The 24,880-nt window shown below is 55.1% G+C and overlaps 9 non-coding genes across 9 annotated transcripts; all 9 read right to left on the bottom strand.

Moving 5' to 3' along the window:
- Positions 1-190: 190 nt before the first annotated feature.
- On the bottom strand, positions 191-283 carry LOC137750542 (small nucleolar RNA SNORD116). The gene has a single exon (XR_011070476.1). It is a non-coding gene; the product is annotated as a small nucleolar RNA SNORD116 (small nucleolar RNA).
- A 2,690-nt stretch (positions 284-2,973) lies between these two features.
- LOC137776654 (small nucleolar RNA SNORD116) lies at positions 2,974-3,066 on the bottom strand. Its single transcript, XR_011076286.1, has one exon. It is a non-coding gene; the product is annotated as a small nucleolar RNA SNORD116 (small nucleolar RNA).
- Positions 3,067-5,735: 2,669 nt separating this feature from the next.
- LOC137750538 (small nucleolar RNA SNORD116) lies at positions 5,736-5,828 on the bottom strand. The gene has a single exon (XR_011070475.1). It is a non-coding gene; the product is annotated as a small nucleolar RNA SNORD116 (small nucleolar RNA).
- A 2,690-nt stretch (positions 5,829-8,518) lies between these two features.
- Positions 8,519-8,611, bottom strand: LOC137777205 (small nucleolar RNA SNORD116). Its single transcript, XR_011076460.1, has one exon. It is a non-coding gene; the product is annotated as a small nucleolar RNA SNORD116 (small nucleolar RNA).
- Positions 8,612-11,279: 2,668 nt separating this feature from the next.
- Positions 11,280-11,372, bottom strand: LOC137749858 (small nucleolar RNA SNORD116). The gene has a single exon (XR_011070303.1). It is a non-coding gene; the product is annotated as a small nucleolar RNA SNORD116 (small nucleolar RNA).
- Positions 11,373-14,061: 2,689 nt separating this feature from the next.
- Positions 14,062-14,154, bottom strand: LOC137777315 (small nucleolar RNA SNORD116). The gene has a single exon (XR_011076498.1). It is a non-coding gene; the product is annotated as a small nucleolar RNA SNORD116 (small nucleolar RNA).
- Positions 14,155-16,818: 2,664 nt separating this feature from the next.
- LOC137750147 (small nucleolar RNA SNORD116) lies at positions 16,819-16,911 on the bottom strand. The gene has a single exon (XR_011070381.1). It is a non-coding gene; the product is annotated as a small nucleolar RNA SNORD116 (small nucleolar RNA).
- A 2,690-nt stretch (positions 16,912-19,601) lies between these two features.
- On the bottom strand, positions 19,602-19,694 carry LOC137778579 (small nucleolar RNA SNORD116). The gene has a single exon (XR_011076940.1). It is a non-coding gene; the product is annotated as a small nucleolar RNA SNORD116 (small nucleolar RNA).
- Positions 19,695-22,359: 2,665 nt separating this feature from the next.
- On the bottom strand, positions 22,360-22,452 carry LOC137750141 (small nucleolar RNA SNORD116). The gene has a single exon (XR_011070380.1). It is a non-coding gene; the product is annotated as a small nucleolar RNA SNORD116 (small nucleolar RNA).
- Positions 22,453-24,880: the final 2,428 nt, after the last annotated feature.

The raw sequence follows: 24,880 nt of genomic DNA, 5'->3' as shown, positions 1-24,880 counted from the left end.
GCATTCCCTCAACAGCCATTCAGCAGGGACCCGGGATTCACAGATAACACAGCTTATGTGCAGACACGGTCAACCCTCAGACAGGGGCCCCTCCAATACTGGAGTCCTTGGTGGTGTTTGCATGCATGTCGGCGGGGGACGCTGGCCCTCATTCCTAACTGTCCTCCCCCCCTGAGAGAGGAAACGTGCTGAACCTCAGTTTCGAAGAGGAGACTGTAGAGTGTTCTCACTCATTTGGTTCAGATTTTCCAAGAAATGCATGCAAGGGTGTCATCATCGATCCAAGCACATGCTGGGACGCTGCAGAACACAACCGGGGTGTGCGCGGGGCTCTGTACAGGAGCCATGAGCCTGGGCTACCTCAAAAGCCTGGAGAATCCACAGCCCTCAGGCCACTCAGCAAGAGGAACAATCAATCCACTCTTGCAGCCATTGGGCCCGTCTGAGGAAAACCTAATACCTAATGGCACATCTTGGGGTGCTGGAATACCTACCGTCCTGAGTTATCCACGAACATGCTCGGGGACATGGGCCCGCCTCACTTTCTCCAGTTCTTCTTAGCACCTCCAGTCATCAGAGCACACCAAGGTCTTCTTGTTTGTGCCGACGGCCAGCCTTTCCCAGCAACTGCACCTGAGAAGTGGACAGAAATCACCGAGGCTTTGTAAGTGGACCGGTGTCCTCAGAGGACATGATCCATAAAAACATTTACCTGGCCTTGAGCTCTGAAACTGCTTCCCAAGGACCTCTATCCCTTACCGAGAATTGACTGCATGTCTGATAGTACGACTGCAGGAAGTTAGGCACGTACGTTGGCCGGTGTGTGAGAGGCTGTATGTGTGTGTTCACGCGTGTGGGCATGTGTGACTGTGACTGCGCATGCGGACGTGCTCGTGGGTTTCTCCGTGTGCCGCTGAATACGCGTCTTGGTCTCTGTGTGTCCCTATGGCCCTGTGAAGAGGAGTCCAACAATAAAAGAAATAGTTTATACACAGCACCCTGGTTAGACCCCCAACTAAAAGGAGAAAGACTCCTGTCAGCTTCAAGAGGCCGCAGGCACACTTTGACCCCCAGGGGCTGATGGAATAGTCCATGGACTCCCGCTCTCCCACAGCCACGCCTTCTGACAAAAACACACAGCCTCGACGAGACCTGCCTCCGGGCCTTGGCTGTGACATCTACGTGCACCTCAAGACTCTGTCAGCTACCAGTATATCTGATGGGCATTTGGGGTCACTCGCAGCACTTCCGGAAGCAAGGGAACTCCCATGGTCGGGCCGACACCGACCGGCAGCTGTCTACTGCCAAGATGCAGCCTGAAACCACTCAAGGGGCTAACGAACGTGGGCCCACGTGCCACTTCTCACCAACTAGGCCTAATCACTTTCGATTGACCCGTGGGAATGCCCACCACAGGAAGTGGTGGGCCTCATCCACCATGACCCATGTCGGATCCCCACGGCGGAGACTACTCCACATGCCCAGCCACGTCTCAGGCAGCTCCCATCTTGAATGTTCACGGCCCTGACCCCTCAGGAAACTCTCAAACCCTTGAAAGCCTCTTCCTACGTGCCCTCCTCCAGCCCACAGGGAGACACGACCCTACTGGAAACCACAAACATCTTCAGAACACGGGAACACTGAACACCAGGGAAGACAGACCACAAGCCTGTCTCCTTCGTTGATGCTGATCCCACCCCATGCATCCTGGAAATTCTCCACTGCCACAGTGACACTACCGAGTAACTCACAGGGATCAAAGGCATGGTCCCCGAGGACCACAGACAGACTTGCAACGGAAGACCTCTGCCATGCGAGGGGACTTGGAAGCCTGAAAGGGAACAGTGGCTGGCCACGGCAGCACAGCAGGCATGGCAATGGGGCCCCCATCTCTGCCCCACCAATGGACTGCTCCAGATAATCCTCTGGCTGTTCGAAAGGCCTGCGTGCTACACTGGCCGGTCGCGTCATTCCCCCACGGGAGAAACACTTTCGCTTTACACATTGCCAAACAAGGGAACAAAGCGGCCAAAGGGGATATTCGCATAACTCAACTACCTCCAAGGAGGCCGGCACAGACGCCTCACCATGTCGATCTTCTCTACTTCCCGCAAGACACCCTTTGGGTGTCATTCCTCGGGCAACGGGATCGCAACTCTACACAAGTTACCTACCTCAACTCACCCACTTGAACTGCCAAAGCCATCTGCTCCATAGGCAGCTTATGCCAGCCCATCACGAACAAGGCACATTCTTGGGAAGCCGAGGCCAGCGCCTGCAACCCAATGATGACAGCCCATCCCACGACATCACACAGGACCTTTCCTCATGATACCTTACCTTTCTCTCCAGGCCAGCAGCCACCACCCAGGCTGAAATGCTTCACTCGATCCACACCCCACTCCACGAACATCCACTTAGTGCCAACAGTGTGCCGGCAACTTCAGCAGAGGAGCTGACAGGGGCAGCACTGAGGCCTAAACCATCAGCCCCCTTCCGCCATCGCCCAACTCCAGCCCACGCCCACCCACTGCTCCAGCCACACCGGGCAGTCAAGAACCTCACTGCGTGAAACACAACAACAGAGAGGGCCACAGGCCTGGCCTGAGGCTCCAGGCTCCAACCAGGGAAGCTTGCTCATTTTGGCTTCCATAATCAACCTCGGAAGCGGCATGCACAAAGCGTGATCCTGTCCAAAAATCACCTCTCCAAGCTGCAAGCTTACTGGGTCTATACCAGGACACACTCCGACCCTGAAGACTAGCGGGAAAGCCTGCCCTCTTGCATTCCCTCAACGGCCTTTTAGCAGGGACCGGGGATTCATAGATGACCCAGCTTATGGGCAGACATGGTCGACCCTCAGACAGGAGCCCCTCCAATGCTGGAGCCCTTAGTGGTGTTTGCATGCCTGTCAGCAGGGGACGTTGGCCCTCACTCCTAACTGTCCTGTACTCCCGAGAGAGGAAACGTGCTGGGCCTCAGTTTCGATGAGGAGACGGTAGAGCGTTCTCACTCATTTTGTTCAGATTTTGCAAGGAATGCATACAAGGGTGTCATCATCGATCCAAGCACATGCTGGGACGCTGCAGAACACAAAAGGGAAGGCCGTGGGTCTCTGCAGAGGAGCCATGACCTGGCAGTACTCCAACTGCTTGGGGAATCCACAGTCCTCAGGCCACTCAGCAGGACCAACAATCAATCCACTCTTGCACCCATTGGGCCCATCTGTGGAAATCCTAATATCCAATGGCACATCTTAGTATGGGTGAATGCCTACCGTCCTGAGATATCCACAGCCATGCTCGGCAACGTGCACCCGCCCCACTTTTTCCAGTTCTCCTCAGCACATCCAGTCATCAGACGATGCGAAGGTCTTCTTCTCTGCCAACAGCCAACCTTACGCTGCAACTGCACCTGAGCAGTGGACAGAAATCACGCAGGTTTATAAATTGCACCAGGGTCCACAGAGAACATGATTTTTGTGAACACTTAACCAGGGCGTGAGCCTGGAATCTGCTTCCCAAGTACCACTATCCCTTACCGAAAGCTGATTGTGTGTCTCACAGCACGACTGAAGGAAGTTACGCACGTACGTTGCTCGGTGTGTGAGACGCTGTATGTGTGTATTCACACGTGTGGGCGTGTGTGACTGTGACTCTGCACGAGGATGCGTTTGTGGATTCCTGTGTGTGCCGTTAAATATGCGTCTTGGTCTCTGGGTGTTCCTGTGGCCCTCTGCAGACGCCTCTAACAGTAAACGTCATCGTTTATACACAGCACCCTGGTTGGAACCCCAGCTGAAAGGAGAAAGACCCCTGTCAGCTTCATGAGGCCGCATGCGAACTTTGACCCCCAGGCTGTCGAAATAGGCCACAGACTCCCACTCTCCCACAGCCACGCCTTCTGACCAAAGCACAAAGACTGGACGAGACCTCCCTCCCGGCCGTGGGTGTCACACCTATGTGGACCTGGAGATCCTGCCACCTACCAGCACATCTGATGTGCCCTTGGGGTCACTCCCAGTGCTCCCGGAAGCAAGGTATCCTCCCATGGGCGGGCTGACACAGACCTGCAGGTGACGACAGGCAAGATGCAGCCTGGCACTTCTCAAGGGGTTAATGGACTTCGGCCCAAGTGCCTCATCTCGCCAACTAGACCAAATCACTTTCCATGACCCCGTGGGAATGCCCTCAATGGGAAGTGTTGGGCTTCAGCAACCATGACACAGGTTGGAACCCCACAGCGGAAATTAGGCCACCTTCCCGGCCACGTATAGGTAAGCTTTCAACTGGTAGGGTTTGCGGCCCTGAGCACTGAGGAAACGCTCAAACGCTACACAGCCTCGTCCTAAGTGCCCTCCTCCTGCCTGCAGGGCGACTCGACTCTACTTGAAGCCACAGACATCATGCGAACACGGAGACACTGAACAGCAGGGAAGACACACTGCAAGCCTGTCTGCTTTGATGATGTCCACCCCACCACATGCATCCTGGCAATTCTCCATTGCCACAGCGACACTACCGAGGAACTCACAGTGATCAAAGGCACTGTCCCCGAGGACCACAGACAGACTTTCAACGGAAAACCTTTGCCACACGAGGGGACCTGGAACCTTGAAAGGGCACAGTGGCTGTCCACGACAGTGCACCTGGTGTCGCAACAGTGCCCCCAACTCTGTCCCCCCAACAGACTGCTCCAGATAAACCTCTGGCTGTTCACAAGCCGAGTCATGCCCCCCCCCGCCGGGAGAAGCACTTTAGCTTTGCACATTCCCAACCAAGGGAACAAAGCAGCCAAAGGGGATGTTCGCATAACTAAACATTCTCCAAGGAGGCCAGCACAGACGGATCACCATGTCAATCTTCTTTACGTCTCCCAAGACACCCTTTGGTTGTCTTTCCTCTCGCAATGGGATTCCAAATCTACACAGTTACCTACCTCACCTCATCCACTTGAACTGCCAAAGCCATCCCCTCCATAGGCAGCTGATGCCAGCCAATCACGAACATGACACATCCTTGGGAAGCCGAGGCCAGCACCTGCAACCCAATTATGATAGCCTGTTCCACGACATCACAAAGGAGATGTCCACATCTTCCCTTCCCTTCCTGTGCGGGCCATCAGTGATCCACGCAGGTTTAAATTCAGCACTCGTTCCTCTCCCCACTCCACGATGACCCACTTGGCATCAACACTGTGCCGGGAGTTAAAGTAGAGAAGCAAACAAGGGCAGCAGCGAGGCCTAATCCATCAGCCCCTTTCCGCTGATGCCCAACCGAGCTCAGCCCCGCCCATTGCTCCAGCCTCACTAGGCACTCAAGAACCTCACCGTGAAAAACACAAGAACAGGGAGGTCCACAGGCCTGTCCTGAGGATCAAGGCACCAACCAGGGACGCTTGCTCATTTTGGCTTCCAGAATCAACCCCCAAAATGGCATGCACGAAGCGTGCTCCTGGCCACAACTCACCTCCCAACTGCAAGCTAACTGGGCCTAGACCAGCACACACTCCGACTCTTAAGACCAGCAGGAGAGCCTGCCCCCTCGCATTCCCTCAACAGCCATTCAGCAGGGACCCGGGATTCACAGATAACACAGCTTATGTGCAGACACGGTCAACCCTCAGACAGGGGCCCCTCCAATACTGGAGTCCTTGGTGGTGTTTGCATGCATGTCGGCGGGGGACGCTGGCCCTCATTCCTAACTGTCCTCCCCCCCTGAGAGAGGAAACGTGCTGAACCTCAGTTTCGAAGAGGAGACTGTAGAGTGTTCTCACTCATTTGGTTCAGATTTTCCAAGAAATGCATGCAAGGGTGTCATCATCGATCCAAGCACATGCTGGGACGCTGCAGAACACAACCGGGGTGTGCGCGGGGCTCTGTACAGGAGCCATGAGCCTGGGCTACCTCAAAAGCCTGGAGAATCCACAGCCCTCAGGCCACTCAGCAAGAGGAACAATCAATCCACTCTTGCAGCCATTGGGCCCGTCTGAGGAAAACCTAATACCTAATGGCACATCTTGGGGTGCTGGAATACCTACCGTCCTGAGTTATCCACGAACATGCTCGGGGACATGGGCCCGCCTCACTTTCTCCAGTTCTTCTTAGCACCTCCAGTCATCAGAGCACACCAAGGTCTTCTTGTTTGTGCCGACGGCCAGCCTTTCCCAGCAACTGCACCTGAGAAGTGGACAGAAATCACCGAGGCTTTGTAAGTAGACCGGTGTCCTCAGAGGACATGATCCATAAAAACATTTACCTGGCCTTGAGCTCTGAAACTGCTTCCCAAGGACCTCTATCCCTTACCGAGAATTGACTGCATGTCTGATAGTACGACTGCAGGAAGTTAGGCACGTACGTTGGCCGGTGTGTGAGAGGCTGTATGTGTGTGTTCACGCGTGTGGGCATGTGTGACTGTGACTGCGCATGCGGACGTGCTCGTGGGTTTCTCCGTGTGCCGCTGAATACGCGTCTTGGTCTCTGTGTGTCCCTATGGCCCTGTGAAGAGGAGTCCAACAATAAAAGAAATAGTTTATACACAGCACCCTGGTTAGACCCCCAACTGAAAGGAGAAAGACTCCTGTCAGCTTCAAGAGGCCGCAGGCACACTTTGACCCCCAGGGGCTGTTGGAATAGTCCATAGACTCCCGCTCTCCCACAGCCACGCCTTCTGACAAAAACACACAGCCTCGACGAGACCTGCCTCCGGGCCTTGGCTGTGACATCTACGTGCACCTCAAGACTCTGTCAGCTACCAGTATATCTGATGGGCATTTGGGGTCACTCGCAGCACTTCCGGAAGCAAGGGAACTCCCATGGTTGGGCCGACACCGACCGGCAGCTGTCTACTGCCAAGATGCAGCCTGAAACCACTCAAGGGGCTAACGAACGTGGGCCCACGTGCCACTTCTCACCAACTAGGCCTAATCACTTTCCATTGACCCGTGGGAATGCCCACCACAGGAAGTGGTGGGCCTCATCCACCATGACCCATGTCGGATCCCCACGGCGGAGACTACTCCACATGCCCAGCCACGTCTCAGGCAGCTCCCGTCTTGAATGTTCACGGCCCTGACCCCTCAGGAAACTCTCAAACCCTTGAAAGCCTCGTCCTACGTGCCCTCCTCCAGCCCACAGGGAGACACGACCCTACTTGAAACCACAAACATCTTCAGAACACGGGAACACTGAACACCAGGGAAGACAGACCACAAGCCTGTCTCCTTCGTTGATGCTGATCCCACCCCATGCATCCTGGAAATTCTCCACTGCCACAGTGACACTACCGAGTAACTCACAGGGATCAAAGGCATGGTCCCCGAGGACCACAGACAGACTTGCAACGGAAGACCTCTGCCATGCGAGGGGACTTGGAAGCCTGAAAGGGAACAGTGGCTGGCCACGGCAGCACAGCAGGCATGGCAATGGGGCCCCCATCTCTGCCCCACCAATGGACTGCTCCAGATAATCCTCTGGCTGTTCGAAAGGCCTGCGTGCTACACTGGCGGGTCGCGTCATTCCCCCACGGGAGAAACACTTTCGCTTTACACATTGCCAAACAACGGAACAAAGCGGCCAAAGGGGATATTCGCATAACTCAACTACCTCCAAGGAGGCCGGCACAGACGCCTCACCATGTCGATCTTCTCTACTTCCCGCAAGACACCCTTTGGGTGTCATTCCTCGGGCAACGGGATCGCAACTCTACACAAGTTACCTACCTCAACTCACCCACTTGAACTGCCAAAGCCATCTGCTCCATAGGCAGCTTATGCCAGCCCATCACGAACAAGGCACATTCTTGGGAAGCCGAGGCCAGCGCCTGCAACCCAATGATGACAGCCCATCCCACGACATCACACAGGACCTTTCCTCATGATACCTTACCTTTCTCTCCAGGCCAGCAGCCACCACCCAGGCTGAAATGCTTCACTCGATCCACACCCCACTCCACGAACATCCACTTAGCGCCAACAGTGTGCCGGCAACTTCAGCAGAGGAGCTGACAGGGGCAGCACTGAGGCCTAAACCATCAGCCCCCTTCCGCCATCGCCCAACTCCAGCCCACGCCCACCCACTGCTCCAGCCACACCGGGCAGTCAAGAACCTCACTGCGTGAAACACAACAACAGAGAGGGCCACAGGCCTGATCTGAGGCTCCAGGCTCCAACCAGGGAAGCTTGCTCATTTTGGCTTCCATAATCAACCTCGGAAGCGGCATGCACAAAGCGTGATCATGTCCAAAAATCACCTCTCCAAGCTGCAAGCTTACTGGGTCTATACCAGGACACACTCCAACCCTGAAGACTAGCGGGAAAGCCTGCCCTCTTGCATTCCCTCAACGGCCTTTTAGCAGGGACCGGGGATTCATAGATGACCCAGCTTATGGGCAGACATGGTCGACCCTCAGACAGGAGCCCCTCCAATGATGGAGCCCTTAGTGGTGTTTGCATGCCTGTCAGCAGGGGACGTTGGCCCTCACTCCTAACTGTCCCGTACTCCCGAGAGAGGAAACGTGCTGGTCCTCAGTTTCGATGAGGAGACGGTAGAGCGTTCTCACTCATTTTGTTCAGATTTTGCAAGGAATGCATACAAGGGTGTCATCATCGATCCAAGCACATGCTGGGACGCTGCAGAACACAAAAGGGAAGGCCGTGGGTCTCTGCAGAGGAGCCATGACCTGGCAGTACTCCAACTGCCTGGGGAATCCACAGTCCTCAGGCCACTCAGCAGGACCAACAATCAATCCACTCTTGCAACCATTGGGCCCATCTGTGGAAATCCTAATATCCAATGGCACATCTTAGTATGGGTGAATGCCTACCGTCCTGAGATATCCACAGCCATGCTCGGCAACGTGCACCCGCCCCACTTTATCCAGTTCTCCTTAGCACATCCAGTCATCAGACGATGCGAAGGTCTTCTTCCCTGCCAACAGCCAGCCTTACGCTGCAACTGCACCTGAGAAGTGGACAGAAATCACGCAGGTTTCTAAATTACACCAGGGTCCTCAGAGAACATGATTTTTGTGAACACTTTACCCGGGCATGAGCCTGGAATCTGCTTCCCATGTACCACTATCCCTTACCGAAAACTGATTGTGTGTCTCACAGCACGACTGAAGGAAGATACGCACGTACGTTGCTCGGTGTGTGAGACGCTGTATGCGTGTATTCACACGTGTGGGCGTGTGTGACTGTGACTCTGCACGAGGATGCGTTTGTGGATTCCTGTGTGTGCCGCTAAATACGCGTCTTGGTCTCTGGGTGTTCCTGTGTCCCTCTGCAGACGCCTCTAACAGTAAACGTCATCGTTTATACACAGCACCCTGGTTGGAACCCCAGCTGAAAGGAGAAAGACCCCTGTCAGCTTCATGAGGCCGCATGCGAACTTTGACCTCCAGGCTGTCGAAATAGGCCACAGACTCCCGCTCTCCCACAGCCACGCCTTATGACCAAAGCACAAAGACTGGATGAGACCTCCCTCCCGGCCTTGGGTGTCACACCTATGTGGACCTGGAGATCCTGCCACCTACCAGTACATCTGATGTGCCCTTGGGGTCACTCCCAGTGCTCCCAGAAGCAAGGTAACCTCCCATGGGCGGGCTGACAGCGACCTGCAGGTGACGACAGGAAAGATGCAGCCTGGCACTTCTCAAGGGGTTAATGGACTTCGGCCCAAGTGCCTCATCTCGCCAACTAGACCAAATCACTTTCCATGACCCCGTGGGAATGCCCTCAATGGGAAGTGTTGGGCTTCAGCAACCATGACACAGGTTGGAACCCCACAGCGGAAATTAGGCCACCTTCCCGGCCACGTAGAGGCAAGCTTCCAACTGGTAGGGTTTGCGGCCCTGAGCACTGAGGCAACGCTCAAACGCTACACAGCCTCGTCCTAAGTGCCCTCCTCCTGCCTGCAGGGCGACTCGACTCTACTTGAAGCCACAGACATCATGCAAACACGGAGACACTGAACAGCAGGGAATACAGACCGCAAGCCTGTCTGCTTTGATGATGCCCACCCCACACCATGCATCCTGGCAATTCTCCACTGCCACAGCGACACTACCGAGGAACTCACAGTGATCAAAGGCACTGTCCCCGAGGACCACAGACAGACTTTCAACGGAAAACCTTTGCCACACGAGGGGACCTGGAACCTTGAAAGGGCACAGTGGCTGTCCACAACAGTGCACCTGGTGTCGCAACAGTGCCCCCAACTCTGTCCCCCCAACAGACTGCTCCAGATAAACCTCTGGCTGTTCACAAGCCGTGTCATGCCCCCCCCCCGCCGGGAGAAGCACTTTCGCTTTGCACATTCCCAACCAAGGGAACAAAGCAGCCAAAGGGGATGTTCGCATAACTAAACATCCTCCAAGGAGGCCAGCACAGAAGCATCACCATGTCAATCTTCTTTATGTCTCAGAAGACACCCTTTGGGTGTCTTTCCTCTGGCAATGGGATTCCAAATCTACAGTTACCTACCTCACCTCATCCACTTGAACTGCCAAAGCCATCCCGTCCATAGGCAGCTGATGCCAGCCAATCACGAACATGACACATCCTTGGGAAGCCGAGGCCAGCACCTGCAACCCAATTATGATAGCCTATTCCACGACATCACAAAGGACATGTCCACATCTTCCCTTCCCTTCCTGTGCGGGCCATCAGTGATCCATGCAGGTTTAAATTCAGCACTCGTTCCTCTCCCCACTCCACGATGACCAACTTGGCATCAACACTGTGCCGGGAGTTAAAGTAGAGAAGCAAACAAGGGCAGCAGCAAGGCCTAATCCATCAGCCCCTTTCCGCCGATGCCCAACCGAGCTCAGCCCCGCCCATTGCTCCAGCCTCACTAGGCATTCAAGAACCTCACCGTGAAAAACACAAGAACAGGGAGGTCCACAGGCCTGTCCTGAGGTTCAAGGAACCAACCAGGGACGCTTGCTCATTTTGGCTTCCAGATTCAACCCCCAAAATGGCATGCACGAAGCGTGCTCCTGGCCACAACTCACCTCCCAACTGCAAGCTAACTGGGCCTAGACCAGCACACACTCCGACTCTTAAGACCAGCAGGAGAGCCTGGCCCCTCGCATTCCCTCAACAGCCATTCAGCAGGGACCCGGGATTCACAGATAACACAGCTTATGTGCAGACACGGTCAACCCTCAGACAGGAGCCCCTCCAATACTGGAGTCCTTGGTGGTGTTTGCATGCATGTCGGCAGGGGACGCTGGCCCTCATTCCTAACTGTCCTCTCCCCCTGAGAGAGGAAACGTGCTGAACCTCAGTTTCGATGAGGAGACGGTAGAGTGTTCTCACTCATTTGGTTCAGATTTTCCAAGAAATGCATGCAAGGGTGTCATCATCGATCCAACACTTGCAGGGACGCTGCAGAACACAACCAGGGTGTGCGCGGGGCTCTGTACAGGAGCCATGAGCCTGGGCTACCTCAAAAGCCTGGAGAATCCACAGCCCTCAGGCCACTCAGCAAGAGGAACAATCAATCCACTCTTGCAGCCATTGAGCCCGTCTGAGGAAAACCTAATACCTAATGGCACATCTTGGGGTGCTTGAATACCTACCGTCCTGAGTTATCCACGACCATACTCGGGGACATGGGCCCGCCTCTCTTTTTCCACTTCTTCTTAGCACCTCCAGTCATCAGAGCACACCAAGGTCTTCTTGTTTGTGCCGACGGCCAGCCTTTCCGAGCAACTGCACCTGAGAAGTGGACAGAAATCACCGAGGCTTTGTAAGTGGACCGGTGTCCTCAGAGGACATGATCCATAAAAACATTTACCTGGCCTTGAGCTCTGAAACTGCTTCCCAAGGACCTCTATCCCTTACCGAGAATTGACTGCATGTCTGATAGTACGACTGCAGGAAGTTAGGCACATACGTTGGCCGGTGTGTGAGAGGCTGTATGTGTGTGTTCACGCGTGTGGGCATGTGTGACTGTGACTGCGCATGCGGACGTGCTCGTGGGTTTCTCTGTGTGCTGCTGAATACGCGTCTTGGTCTCTGTGTGTCCCTATGGCCCTGTGAAGAGGAGTCCAACAATAAAAGAAATAGTTTATACACAGCACCCTGGTTAGACCCCCAACTGAAAGGAGAAAGACTCCTGTCAGCTTCAAGAGGCCGCAGGCACACTTTGACCCCCAGGGGCTGTTGGAATAGTCCATGGACTCCCGCTCTCCCACAGCCACGCCTTCTGACAAGAACACACAGCCTCGACGAGACCTGCCTCCGGGCCTTGGCTGTGACATCTACGTGCACCTCAAGACTCTGTCAGCTACCAGTATATCTGATGGGCATTTGGGGTCACTCGCAGCACTTCCGGAAGCAAGGGAACTCCCATGGTCGGGCCGACACCGACCGGCAGCTGTCTACTGCCAAGATGCAGCCTGAAACCTCTCAAGGGGCTAACGAACGTGGGCCCACGTGCCACTTCTCGCCAACTAGGCCTAATCACTTTCCATTGACCCGTGGGAATGCCCACCACAGGAAGTAGTGGGCCTCAGCCACCATGACCCATGTCGGATCCCCACGGCGGAGACTACTCCACACGCCCAGCCACGTCTCAGGCAGCTCCCATCTTGAATATTCACGGCACTGACCCCTAAGGAAACTCTCAAACCCTTGAAAGCCTCGTCCTACGTGCCCTCCTCCAGCCCACAGGGAGACACGACCCTACTGGAAACCACAAACATCTTCAGAACACGGGAACACTGAACACCAGGGAGGACAGACCACAACCCTGTCTCCTTCGTTGATGCTGATCCCACCCCATGCATCCTGGAAATTCTCCACTGCCACAGTGACACTACCGAGTAACTCACAGGGATCAAAGGCATGGTCCCCGAGGACCACAGACAGACTTGCAACGGAAGACCTCTGCCATGCGAGGGGACTTGGAAGCCTGAAAGGGAACAGTGGCTGGCCACGGCAGCACAGCAGGCATGGCAATGGGGCCCCCATCTCTGCCCCACCAATGGACTGCTCCAGATAATCCTCTGGCTGTTCGAAAGGCCTGCGTGCTACACTGGCCGGTCGCGTCATTCCCCCACGGGAGAAACACTTTCGCTTTACACATTGCCAAACAACGGAACAAAGCGGCCAAAGGGGATATTCGCATAACTCAACTACCTCCAAGGAGGCCGGCACAGACGCCTCACCATGTCGATCTCCTCTACTTCCCGCAAGACACCCTTTGTGTGTCATTCCTCGGGCAACGGGATCGCAACTCTACACAAGTTACCTACCTCAACTCACCCACTTGAACTGCCAAAGCCATCTGCTCCATAGGCAGCTTATGCCAGCCCATCACGAACAAGGCACATTCTTGGGAAGCCGAGGCCAGCGCCTGCAACCCAATGATGACAGCCTATCCCACGACATCACACAGGACCTTTCCTCATGATAACTTACCTTTCTCTCCTGGCGAGCAGCCACCACCCAGGCTGAAATGCTTCAGTCGATACACACCCCACTCCACGAACACCCACTTAGCGCCAACAGTGTGCCGGCAACTTCAGCAGAGGAGCTGACAGGGGCAGCACTGAGGCCTAAACCATCAGCACCCTTCCGCCATCGCCCAACTCCAGCCCACGCCCACCCACTGCTCCAGCCACAGCGGGCAGTCAAGAACCTCACTGCGTGAAACACAACAACAGAGAGGGCCACAGGCCTGGCCTGAGGCTCCAGGCTCCAACCAGGGAAGCTTGTTCATTTTGGCTTCCATAATCAACCTCGGAAGCGGCATGCACAAAGCGTGATCCTGTCCAAAAATCACCTCTCCAAGCTGCAAGCTTACTGGGTCTATACCAGGACACACTCCGACCCTGAAGACTAGCGGGAAAGCCTGCCCACTTGCATTCCCTCAACGGCCTTTTAGCAGGGACCGGGGATTCATAGATGACCCAGCTTATGGGCAGACATGGTCGACCCTCAGACAGGAGCCCCTCCAATGCTGGAGCCCTTAGTGGTGTTTGCATCCCTGTCAGCAGGGGACGTTGGCCCTCACTCCTAACTGTCCCGTACTCCCGAGAGAGGTAACGTGCTGGGCCTCAGTTTCGATGAGGAGACGGTAGAGCGTTCTCACTCACTTTGTTCAGATTTTGCAAGGAATGCATACAAGGGTGTCATCATCGATCCAAGCACATGCTGGGACGCTGCAGAACACAAAAGGGAAGGCCGTGGGTCTCTGCAGAGGAGCCATGACCTGGCAGTACTCCAACTGCCTGGGGAATCCACAGTCCTCAGGCCACTCAGCAGGACCAACAATCAATCCACTCTTGCAACCATTGGGCCGATCAGTGGAAATCCTAATATCCAATGGCACATCTTAGTATGGGTGAATGCCTACCGTCCTGAGATATCCACAGCCATGCTCGGCAATGTGCACCCGCCCCACTTTTTCCAGTTCTCCTTAGCACATCCAGTCATCAGACGATGCGAAGGTCTTCTTCCCTGCCAACAGCCAGCCTTACGCTGCAACTGCACCTGAGAAGTGGACAGAAATCACGCAGGTTTCTAAATTGCACCAGGGTCCACAGAGAACATGATTTTTGTGAACACTTAACCCGGGCGTGAGCCTGGAATCTGCTTCCCAAGTACCACTATCCCTTACCGAAAACTGATTGTGTGTCTCACAGCACTACTGATGGAAGATACGCACGTACGTTGCTCGGTGTGTGAGACGCTGTATGTGTGTATTGACACGTGTGGGCGTTTGTGACTGTGACTGCACGAGGATGCGTTTGTGGATTCCTGTGTGTGCCGCTAAATACGCGTCTTGGTCTCTGGGTGTTCCTGTGGCCCTCTGCAGACGCCTCTAACAGTAAACGTCATCGTTTATACACAGCACCCTGGTAGGAACCCCAGCTGAAAGGAGAAAGACCCCTGTCAGCTTCATGAGGCCGCATGCGAACTTTGACCCCCAGGCTGTCGAAATAGGCCACAGACTCCCGCTCTCCCACAGACACTCCTTCTGACCAAAGCACAAAGACTGGACGAGACCTCCCTCCCGGCCGTGGGTGTCACACCTATGTGGACCTGGAGATCCTGCCACCTACCAGCACATCTGATGTGCCCTTGGGGTCACTCCCAGTGCTCCCGGAAGCAAGGTAACCTCCCATGGGCGGGCTGACGGCGACCTGCAGGTGACGACAGGCAAGATGCAGCCTGGCACTTCTCAAGGGGTTAATGGACTTCGGCCCAAGTGCCTCATCTCGCCAACTAGACCAAATCACTTTCCATGACCCCCTGGGAATGCCCTCAATGGGAAGTGTTGGGCTTCAGCAACCATGACACAGGTTGGAACCCCACAGCGGAAATTACGCCACCTTCCCGGCCACGTATAGGCAAGCTTCCAACTGGTAGGGTTTGCGGCCCTGAGCACTGAGGAAACGCTCAAATGCTACACAGCCTCATCCTAAGTGCCCTCCTCCTGCCTGCAGGGCGACTCGACTCTACTTGAAGCCACAGACATAATGCGAACACGGAGACACTGAACAGCAGGGAAGACACACCGCAAGCCTGTCTGCTTTGATGATGCCCACCCCACCCCATGCATCCTGGCAATTTTCCACTGCCACAGCGACACTACCGAGGAACTCACAGTGATCAAAGGCACTGTCCCCGAGGACCACAGACAGACTTTCAACGGAAAACCTTTGCCACACGAGGGGACCTGGAACCTTGAAAGGGCACAGTGGCTGTCCACGACAGTGCGCCTGGTGTCGCAATAGTGCCCCCACCTCTGTCCCCCCAACAGACTGCTCCAGATAAACCTCTGGCTGTTCGCAAGCCAAGTCATGCCCCCCCCCGGGAGAAGCACTTTCGCTTTGCACATTCCAAAACAAGGGAACAAAGCGGCCAAAGGGGATGTTCGCATAACTAAACATTCTCAAAGGAGGCCAGCACAGACTGGTCACCATGTCAAACTTCTTTACGTCTCGAAAGACACCCTTTGGGTGTCTTTCCTCTGGCAATGGGATTCCAAATCTACACAGTTACCTACCTCACCTCATCCACTTGAACTGCCAAAGCCATCCCCTCCATAGGCAGCTGATGCCAGCCAATCACGAACATGACACATCCTTGGGAAGCCGAGGCCAGCACCTGCAACCCAATTATGATAGCCTATTCCACGACATCACAAAGGAGATGTCCACATCTTCCCTTCCCTTCCTGTGCGGGCCATCAGTGATCCACGCAGGTTTAAATTCAGCACTCGTTCCTCTCCCCACTCCACGATGACCCACTTGGCATCAACACTGTGCCGGGAGTTAAAGTAGAGAAGCAAACAAGGGCAGCAGCGAGGCCTAATCCTTCAGCCGCTTTCCTCCGATGCCCAACCGAGCTCACCCCCGCCCATTGCTCCAGCCTCACTAGGCACTCGAGAACCTCACCGTGAAAAACGCAAGAACAGGGAGGTCCACAGGCCTGGCCTGAGGTTCAAGGCTCCAAGCAGGAACGCTTGCTCATTTTGGCTTCCAGAATCAACCCCCAAAATGGCATGCACGAAGCGTGCTCCTGGCCACAACTCACCTCCCAACTGCCAGCTAACTGGGCCTAGACCAGCACACACTCCGACTCTTAAGACCAGCAGGAGAGCCTGCCCCCTCGCATTCCCTCAACAGCCATTCAGCAGGGACCCGGGATTCACAGATAACACAGCTTATGTGCAGACACGGTCAACCCTCAGACAGGAGCCCCTCCAATACTGGAGTCCTTGGTGGTGTTTGCATGCATGTCGGCGGGGGATGCTGGCCCTCATTCCTAACTGTCCTCTCCCCCTGAGAGAGGAAACGTGCTGAACCTCAGTTTCGAAGAGGAGACGGTAGAGTGTTCTCACTCATTTGGTTCAGATTTTCCAAGAAATGCATGCAAGGGTGTCATCATCGATCCAAGCACATGCTGGGATGCTGCAGAACACAACCGGGGTGTGCGTGGGGCACTGTACAGGAGCCATGAACCTGGGCTACCTCAAAAGCCTGGAGAATCCACAGCCCTCAGGCCACTCAGCAAGAGGAACAATCAATCCACTCTTGCAGCCATTGGGCCCGTCTGAGGAAAACCTAATACCTAATGGCACATCTTGGGGTGCTTGAATACCTACCGTCCTGAGTTATCCACCAACATGCTCGGGGACATGGGCCCGCCTCACTTTCTCCAGTTCTTCTTAGCACCTCCAGTCATCAGAGCACACCAAGGTCTTCTTGTTTGTGCCGACGGCCAGCCTTTCCCAGCAACTGCACCTGAGAAGTGGACAGAAATCACCGAGGCTTCATAAGTGGACCGGTGTCCTCAGAGGACATGGTCCATACAAACATTTACCTGGCCTTGAGCTCTGAAACTGCTTCCCAAGTACCTCTATCCCTTACCGAGAATTGACTGCACGTCTGATAGTACAACTGCAGGAAGTTAGGCACATACGTTGGCCGGTGTGTGAGAGGCTATATGTGTGTGTTCACGCGTGTGGGCATGTGTGACTGTGACTGCGCATGCGGACGTGCTCGTGGGTTTCTCTGTGTGCCGCTGAATACGCGTCTTGGTCTCTGTGTGTCCCTATGGCCCTGTGAAGAGGAGACCAACAATAAAAGAAATAGTTTATACACAGCACCCTGGTTAGACCCCCAACTGAAAGGAGAAAGACTCCTGTCAGCTTCAAGAGGCCGCAGGCACACTTTGACCCCCAGGTGCTGTTGGAATAATCCATGGACTGCCGCCCTCCCACAGCCACGCCTTCTGACAAAAACACACAGCCTCGACGAGACCTGCCTCCGGGCCTTGGCTGTGACATCTACGTGCACCTCGAGACTCTGTGAGCTACCAGTATATCTGATGGGCATTTGGGGTCACTCGCAGCACTTCCGGAAGCAAGGGAACTCCCATGGACGGGCCGACACCGACCGGCAGCTGTCTACTGCCAAGATGCAGCCTGAAACCACTCAAGGGGCTAACGAACGTGGGCCCACGTGCCACTTCTCGCCAACTAGGCCTAATCACTTTCCACTGACCCGTGGGAATGCCCACCACAGGAAGTGGTGGGCCTCAGCCACCATGACCCATGTCAGATCCCCACGGCGGAGACTATTCCACATGCCCAGCCACGTCTCAGGCAGCTCCCATCTTGAATGTTCACGGCCCTGACCCCTCAGGAAACTCTCAAACCCTTGAAAGCCTCGTCCTACGTGCCCTCCGCCAGCCCACAGGGCGACAAGGCCCTACTGGAAACCACAAACGTCTTCAGAATACGGGAACACTGAACACCAGGGAAGACAGACCACAAGCCTGTCTCCTTCGTTGATGCTGATCCCACCCCATGCATCCTGGAAATTCTCCACTGCCACAGTGACACTAACCAGTAACTCACAGGGATCAAAGGCATGGTCCCCGAGGACCACAGACAGACTTTCAACGGAAGACCTCTGCCATGCGAGGGGACTTGGAAGCCTGAAAGGGAACAGTGGCTGGCCACGGCAGCAGAGCAGGCATGGCAATGGGGCCCCCATCTCTGGCCCACCAATGGACTGCTCCAGATAAACCTCGGGCTGTTCAAATGGCCTGCGTGCTACACTGGCCGGTCGCGTCATTGCCCCACGGGAGAAACACTTTCGCTTTACACATTACCAAACAAGGGAACAAAGCGGCCAAAGGGGATATTCGCATAACTCAACTACCTCCAAGGAGGCCGGCACAGAAGCCTCCCCATGTCGATCTTCTCTACTTCCCGCAAGACACCCTTTGGGTGTCATTCCTCGGGCAATGGGATCGCAACTCTACATAAGTTACCTAACTCAACTCACCAACTTGAACTGCCAAAGCCATCTGCTCCATAGGCAGCTTATGCCAGCCCATCACGAACAAGGCACATTCTTGGGAAGCCGAGGCCAGCGCCTGCAACCCAATGATGACAGCCCATCCCACGACATCACACAGGACCTTTCCTCATGATACCTTACCTTTCTCTCCAGGCCAGCAGCCACCACCCAGGCTGAAATGCTTCACTCGATCCACACCCCACTCCACGAACATCCACTTAGCGCCAACAGTGTGCCGGCAACTTCAGCAGAGGAGCTGACAGGGGCAGCACTGAGGCCTAAACCATCAGCCCCCTTCCGCCATCGCCCAACTCCAGCCCACGCCCACCCACTGCTCCAGCCACACCGGGCAGTCAAGAACCTCACTGCGTGAAACACAACAACAGAGAGGGCCACAGGCCTGGCCTGAGGCTCCAGGCTCCAACCAGGGAAGCTTGCTCATTTTGGCTTCCATAATCAACCTCGGAAGCGGCATGCACAAAGCGTGATCCTCTCCAAAAATCACCTCTCCAAGCTGCAAGCTTACTGGGTCTATACCAGAACACACTCCGACCCTGAAGACTAGCGGGAGAGCCTGCCCTCTTGCATTCCCTCAACGGACTTTTAGCAGGGACCGGGGATTCATAGATGACCCAGCTTATGGGCAGACATGGTCGACCCTCAGACAGGAGCCCCTCCAATGCTGGAGCCCTTAGTGGTGTTTGCATGCCTGTCAGCAGGGGACGTTGGCCCTCACTCCTAACTGTCCCGTACTCCCGAGAGAGGAAACGTGCTGGACCTCAGTTTCGATGAGGAGACGGTAGAGCGTTCTCACTCATTATGTTCAGATATTGCAAGGAATGCATAGAAGGGTGTCATCATCGATCCAAGCACATGCTGGGACGCTGCAGAACACAAAAGGGAAGGCCGTGGGTCTCTGCAGAGGAGCCATGACCTGGCAGTACTCCAACTGCCTGGGGAATCCACAGTCCTCAGGCCACTCAGCAGGACCAACAATCAATCCACTCTTGCAACCATTGGGCCCATCAGTGGAAATCCTAATATCCAATGGCACATCTTAGTATGGGTGAATGCCTACCGTCCTGAGATATCCACAGCCATGCTCGGCAATGTGCACCCGCCCCACTTTTTCCAGTTCTCCTTAGCACATCCAGTCATCAGACGATGCGAAGGTCTTCTTCTCTGCCAACAGCCAGCCTTACGCTGCAACTGCACCTGAGAAGTGGACAGAAATCACGCAGGTTTCTAAATTGCACCAGGGTCCTTAGAGAACATGATTTTTGTGAACACTTAACCTGGGCGTGAGCCTGGAACCTGCTTCCCAAGTACCACTATCCCTTACCGAAAACTGATTGTGTGTCTCACAGCACGACTGAAGGAAGTTACGCACGTACGTTGCTCAGTGTGTGAGACGCTGTATGTGTGTATTCACACGTTGGGGCGTGTGTGACTGTGACTCTGCACGAGGATGCTTTTGTGGATTCCTGTGTGTGCCGCTAAATATGCTTCTTGGTCTCTGGGTGTTCCTGTGGCCCTCTGCAGACGCCTCAACAGTAAACGTCATCGTTTATACACAGCACCCTGGTTGGACCCCCAACTGAAAGGAGAAAGACCCCTGTCAGCTTCATGAGGCCGCATGCGAACTTTGACCCCCAGGCTGTCGAAATAGGCCACAGACTCCCGCTCTCCCACAGCCACGCCTTATGACCAAAGCACAAACACTGGACGAGACCTCCCTCCCGGCCGTGGGTGTCACACCTATGTGGACCTGGAGATCCTGCCACCTACCAGCACATCTGATGTGCCCTTGGGGTCACTCCCAGTGCTCCCGGAAGCAAGGTAACCTCCCATGGGCGGGCTGACACCGACCTGCAGGTGACGACAGGCAAGATGCAGCCTGGCACTTCTCAAGGGCTTAATGGACTTCGGCCCAAGTGCCTCATCTCGCCAACTAGACCAAATCACTTTCCATGACCCCGTGGGAATGCCCTCAATGGGAAGTGTTGGGCTTCAGCAACCATGACACAGGTTGGAACCCCACAGCGGAAATTAGGCCACCTTCCCGGCCACGTATAGGCAAGCTTCCAACTGGTAGGGTTTGCGGCCCTGAGCACTGAGGAGACGCTCAAGCGCTACACAGCCTCGTCCTAAGTGCCCTCCTCCTGCCTGCAGGGCGACTCGACTCTACTTGAAGCCACAGACATCATGCGAACACGGAGACACTGAACAGCAGGGAAGACACACCGCAAGCCTGTCTGCTTTGATGATGCCCACCCCACCACATGCATCCTGGCAATTCTCCACTGCCACAGCGACACTACCGAGGAACTCACAGTGATCAAAGGCACTGTCCCCGAGGACCACAGACAGACTTTCAACGGAAAACCTTTGCCACACGAGGGGACCTGGAACCTTGAAAGGGCACAGTGGCTGTCCACGACAGTGCGCCTGGTGTCGCAACAGTGCCCCCACCTCTGTCCCCCCAACAGACTGCTCCAGATAAACCTCTGGCTGTTCGCAAGCCGAGTCATGCCCCCCCCCGGGAGAAGCACTTTCGCTTTGCACATTCCCAAACAAGGGAACAAAGCGGCCAAAGGGGATGTTCGCATAACTAAACATCCTCCAAGGAGGCCAGCACAGACGCGTCACCATGTCAATCTTCTTTACGTCTCGCAAGACACCCTTTGGGTGTCTTTCCTCTGGCAATGGGATTCCAAATCTACACAGTTACCTACCTCACCTCATCCACTTGAACTGCCAAAGCCATCCCCTCCATAGGCAGCTGATGCCAGCCAATCACGAACATGACACATCCTTGTGAAGCCGAGGCCAGCACCTGCAACCCAATTATGATAGCCTATTCCACGACATCACAAAGGACATGTCCACATCTTCCCTTCCCTTCCTGTGCGGGCCATCAGTGATCCACACAGGTTTAAATTCAGCACTCGTTCCTCTCCCCACTCCACGATGACCCACTTGGCATCAACACTGTGCCGGGAGTTAAAGTAGAGATGCAAGCAAGGGCAGCAGCGAGGCCTAATCCTTAAGCCGCTTTCCTCCGATGCCCAACCGAGCTCACCCCCGCCCATTGCTCCAGCCTCACTAGGCACTCGAGAACCTCACCGTGAAAAACGCAAGAACAGGGAGGTCCACAGGCCTGGCCTGAGGTTCAAGGCTCCAAGCAGGAACGCTTGCTCATTTTGGCTTCCAGAATCAACCCCCAAAATGGCATGCACGAAGCGTGCTCCTGGCCACAACTCACCTCCCAACTGCCAGCTAACTGGGCCTAGACCAGCACACACTCCGACTCTTAAGACCAGCAGGAGAGCCTGCCCCCTCGCATTCCCTCAACAGCCATTCAGCAGGGACCCGGGATTCACAGATAACACAGCTTATGTGCAAACACGGTCAACCCTCAGACAGGAGCCCCTCCAATACTGGAGTCCTTGGTGGTGTTTGCATGCATGTCGGCGGGGGATGCTGGCCCTCATTCCTAACTGTACTCTCCCCCTGAAAGAGGAAACGTGCTGAACCTCAGTTTCGAAGAGGAGACGGTAGAGTGTTCTCACTCATTTGGTTCAGATTTTCCAAGAAATGCATGCAAGGGTGTCATCATCGATCCAAGCACATGCTGGGATGCTGCAGAACACAACCGGGGTGTGCGTGGGGCTCTGTACAGGAGCCATGAGCCTGGGCTACCTCAAAAGCCTGGAGAATCCACAGCCCTCAGGCCACTCAGCAAGAGGAACAATCAATCCACTCTTGCAGCCATTGGGCCCGTCTGAGGAAAACCTAATACCTAATGGCACATCTTGGGGTGCTTGAATACCTACCGTCCTGAGTTATCCACCAACATGCTCGGGGACATGGGCCCGCCTCACTTTCTCCAGTTCTTCTTAGCACCTCCAGTCATCAGAGCACACCAAGGTCTTCTTGTTTGTGCCGACGGCCAGCCTTTCCCAGCAACTGCACCTGAGAAGTGGACAGAAATCACCGAGGCTTCATAAGTGGACCGGTGTCCTCAGAGGACATGGTCCATACAAACATTTACCTGGCCTTGAGCTCTGAAACTGCTTCCCAAGTACCTCTATCCCTTACCGAGAATTGACTGCACGTCTGATAGTACAACTGCAGGAAGTTAGGCACATACGTTGGCCGGTGTGTGAGAGGCTGTATGTGTGTGTTCACGCGTGTGGGCATGTGTGACTGTGACTGCGCATGCGGACGTGCTCGTGGGTTTCTCTGTGTGCCGCTGAATACGCGTCTTGGTCTCTGTGTGTCCCTATGGCCCTGTGAAGAGGAGACCAACAATAAAAGAAATAGTTTATACACAGCACCCTGGTTAGACCCCCAACTGAAAGGAGAAAGACTCCTGTCAGCGTCAAGAGGCCGCAGGCACACTTTGACCCCCAGGTGCTGTTGGAATAATCCATGGACTGCCGCCCTCCCACAGCCACGCCTTCTGACAAAAACACACAGCCTCGACGAGACCTGCCTCCGGGCCTTGGCTGTGACATCTACGTGCACCTCGAGACTCTGTGAGCTACCAGTATATCTGATGGGCATTTGGGGTCACTCGCAGCACTTCCGGAAGCAAGGGAACTCCCATGGACGGGCCGACACCGACCGGCAGCTGTCTACTGCCAAGATGCAGCCTGAAACCACTCAAGGGGCTAACGAACGTGGGCCCACGTGCCACTTCTCGCCAACTAGGCCTAATCACTTTCCACTGACCCGTGGGAATGCCCACCACAGGAAGTGGTGGGCCTCAGCCACCATGACCCATGTCGGATCCCCACGGCGGAGACTATTCCACATGCCCAGCCACGTCTCAGGCAGCTCCCATCTTGAATGTTCACGGCCCTGACCCCTCAGGAAACTCTCAAACCCTTGAAAGCCTCGTCCTACGTGCCCTCCGCCAGCCCACAGGGCGACAAGACCCTACTGGAAACCACAAACGTCTTCAGAATACGGGAACACTGAACACCAGGGAAGAGAGACCACAAGCCTGTCTCCTTCGTTGATGCTGATCCCACCCCATGCATCCTGGAAATTCTCCACTGCCACAGTGACACTAACCAGTAACTCACAGGGATCAAAGGCATGGTCCCCGAGGACCACAGACAGACTTTCAACGGAAGACCTCTGCCATGCGAGGGGACTTGGAAGCCTGAAAGGGAACAGTGGCTGGCCACGGCAGCAGAGCAGGCATGGCAATGGGGCCCCCATCTCTGGCCCACCAATGGACTGCTCCAGATAAACCTCGGGCTGTTCAAATGGCCTGCGTGCTACACTGGCCGGTCGCGTCATTCCCCCACAGGAGAAACACTTTCGCTTTACACATTACCAAACAAGGGAACAAAGCGGCCAAAGGGGATATTCGCATAACTCAACTACCTCCAAGGAGGCCGGCACAGAAGCCTCCCCATGTCGATCTTCTCTACTTCCCGCAAGACACCCTTTGGGTGTCATTCCTCGGGCAATGGGATCGCAACTCTACATAAGTTACTTAACTCAACTCACCAACTTGAACTGCCAAAGCCATCTGCTCCATAGGCAGCTTATGCCAGCCCATCACGAACAAGGCACATTCTTGGGAAGCCGAGGCCAGCGCCTGCAACCCAATGATGACAGCCCATCCCACGACATCACACAGGACCTTTCCTCATGATACCTTACCTTTCTCTCCAGGCCAGCAGCCACCACCCAGGCTGAAATGCTTCACTCGATCCACACCCCACTCCACGAACATCCACTTAGCGCCAACAGTGTGCCGGCAACTTCAGCAGAGGAGCTGACAGGGGCAGCACTGAGGCCTAAACCATCAGCCCCCTTCCGCCATCGCCCAACTCCAGCCCACGCCCACCCACTGCTCCAGCCACACCGGGCAGTCAAGAACCTCACTGCGTGAAACACAACAACAGAGAGGGCCACAGGCCTGGCCTGAGGCTCCAGGCTCCAACCAGGGAAGCTTGCTCATTTTGGCTTCCATAATCAACCTCGGAAGCGGCATGCACAAAGCGTGATCCTCTCCAAAAATCACCTCTCCA

This window comes from Eschrichtius robustus, chromosome 1, assembly GCF_028021215.1.
Source record: "Eschrichtius robustus isolate mEscRob2 chromosome 1, mEscRob2.pri, whole genome shotgun sequence".
In the NCBI taxonomy this organism is placed as follows: Eukaryota; Metazoa; Chordata; class Mammalia; order Artiodactyla; family Eschrichtiidae; genus Eschrichtius; species Eschrichtius robustus.
The sequence above is the reverse complement of the archived record's forward strand: the minus strand, read 5'-3'. Positions and strand labels throughout refer to the sequence as shown.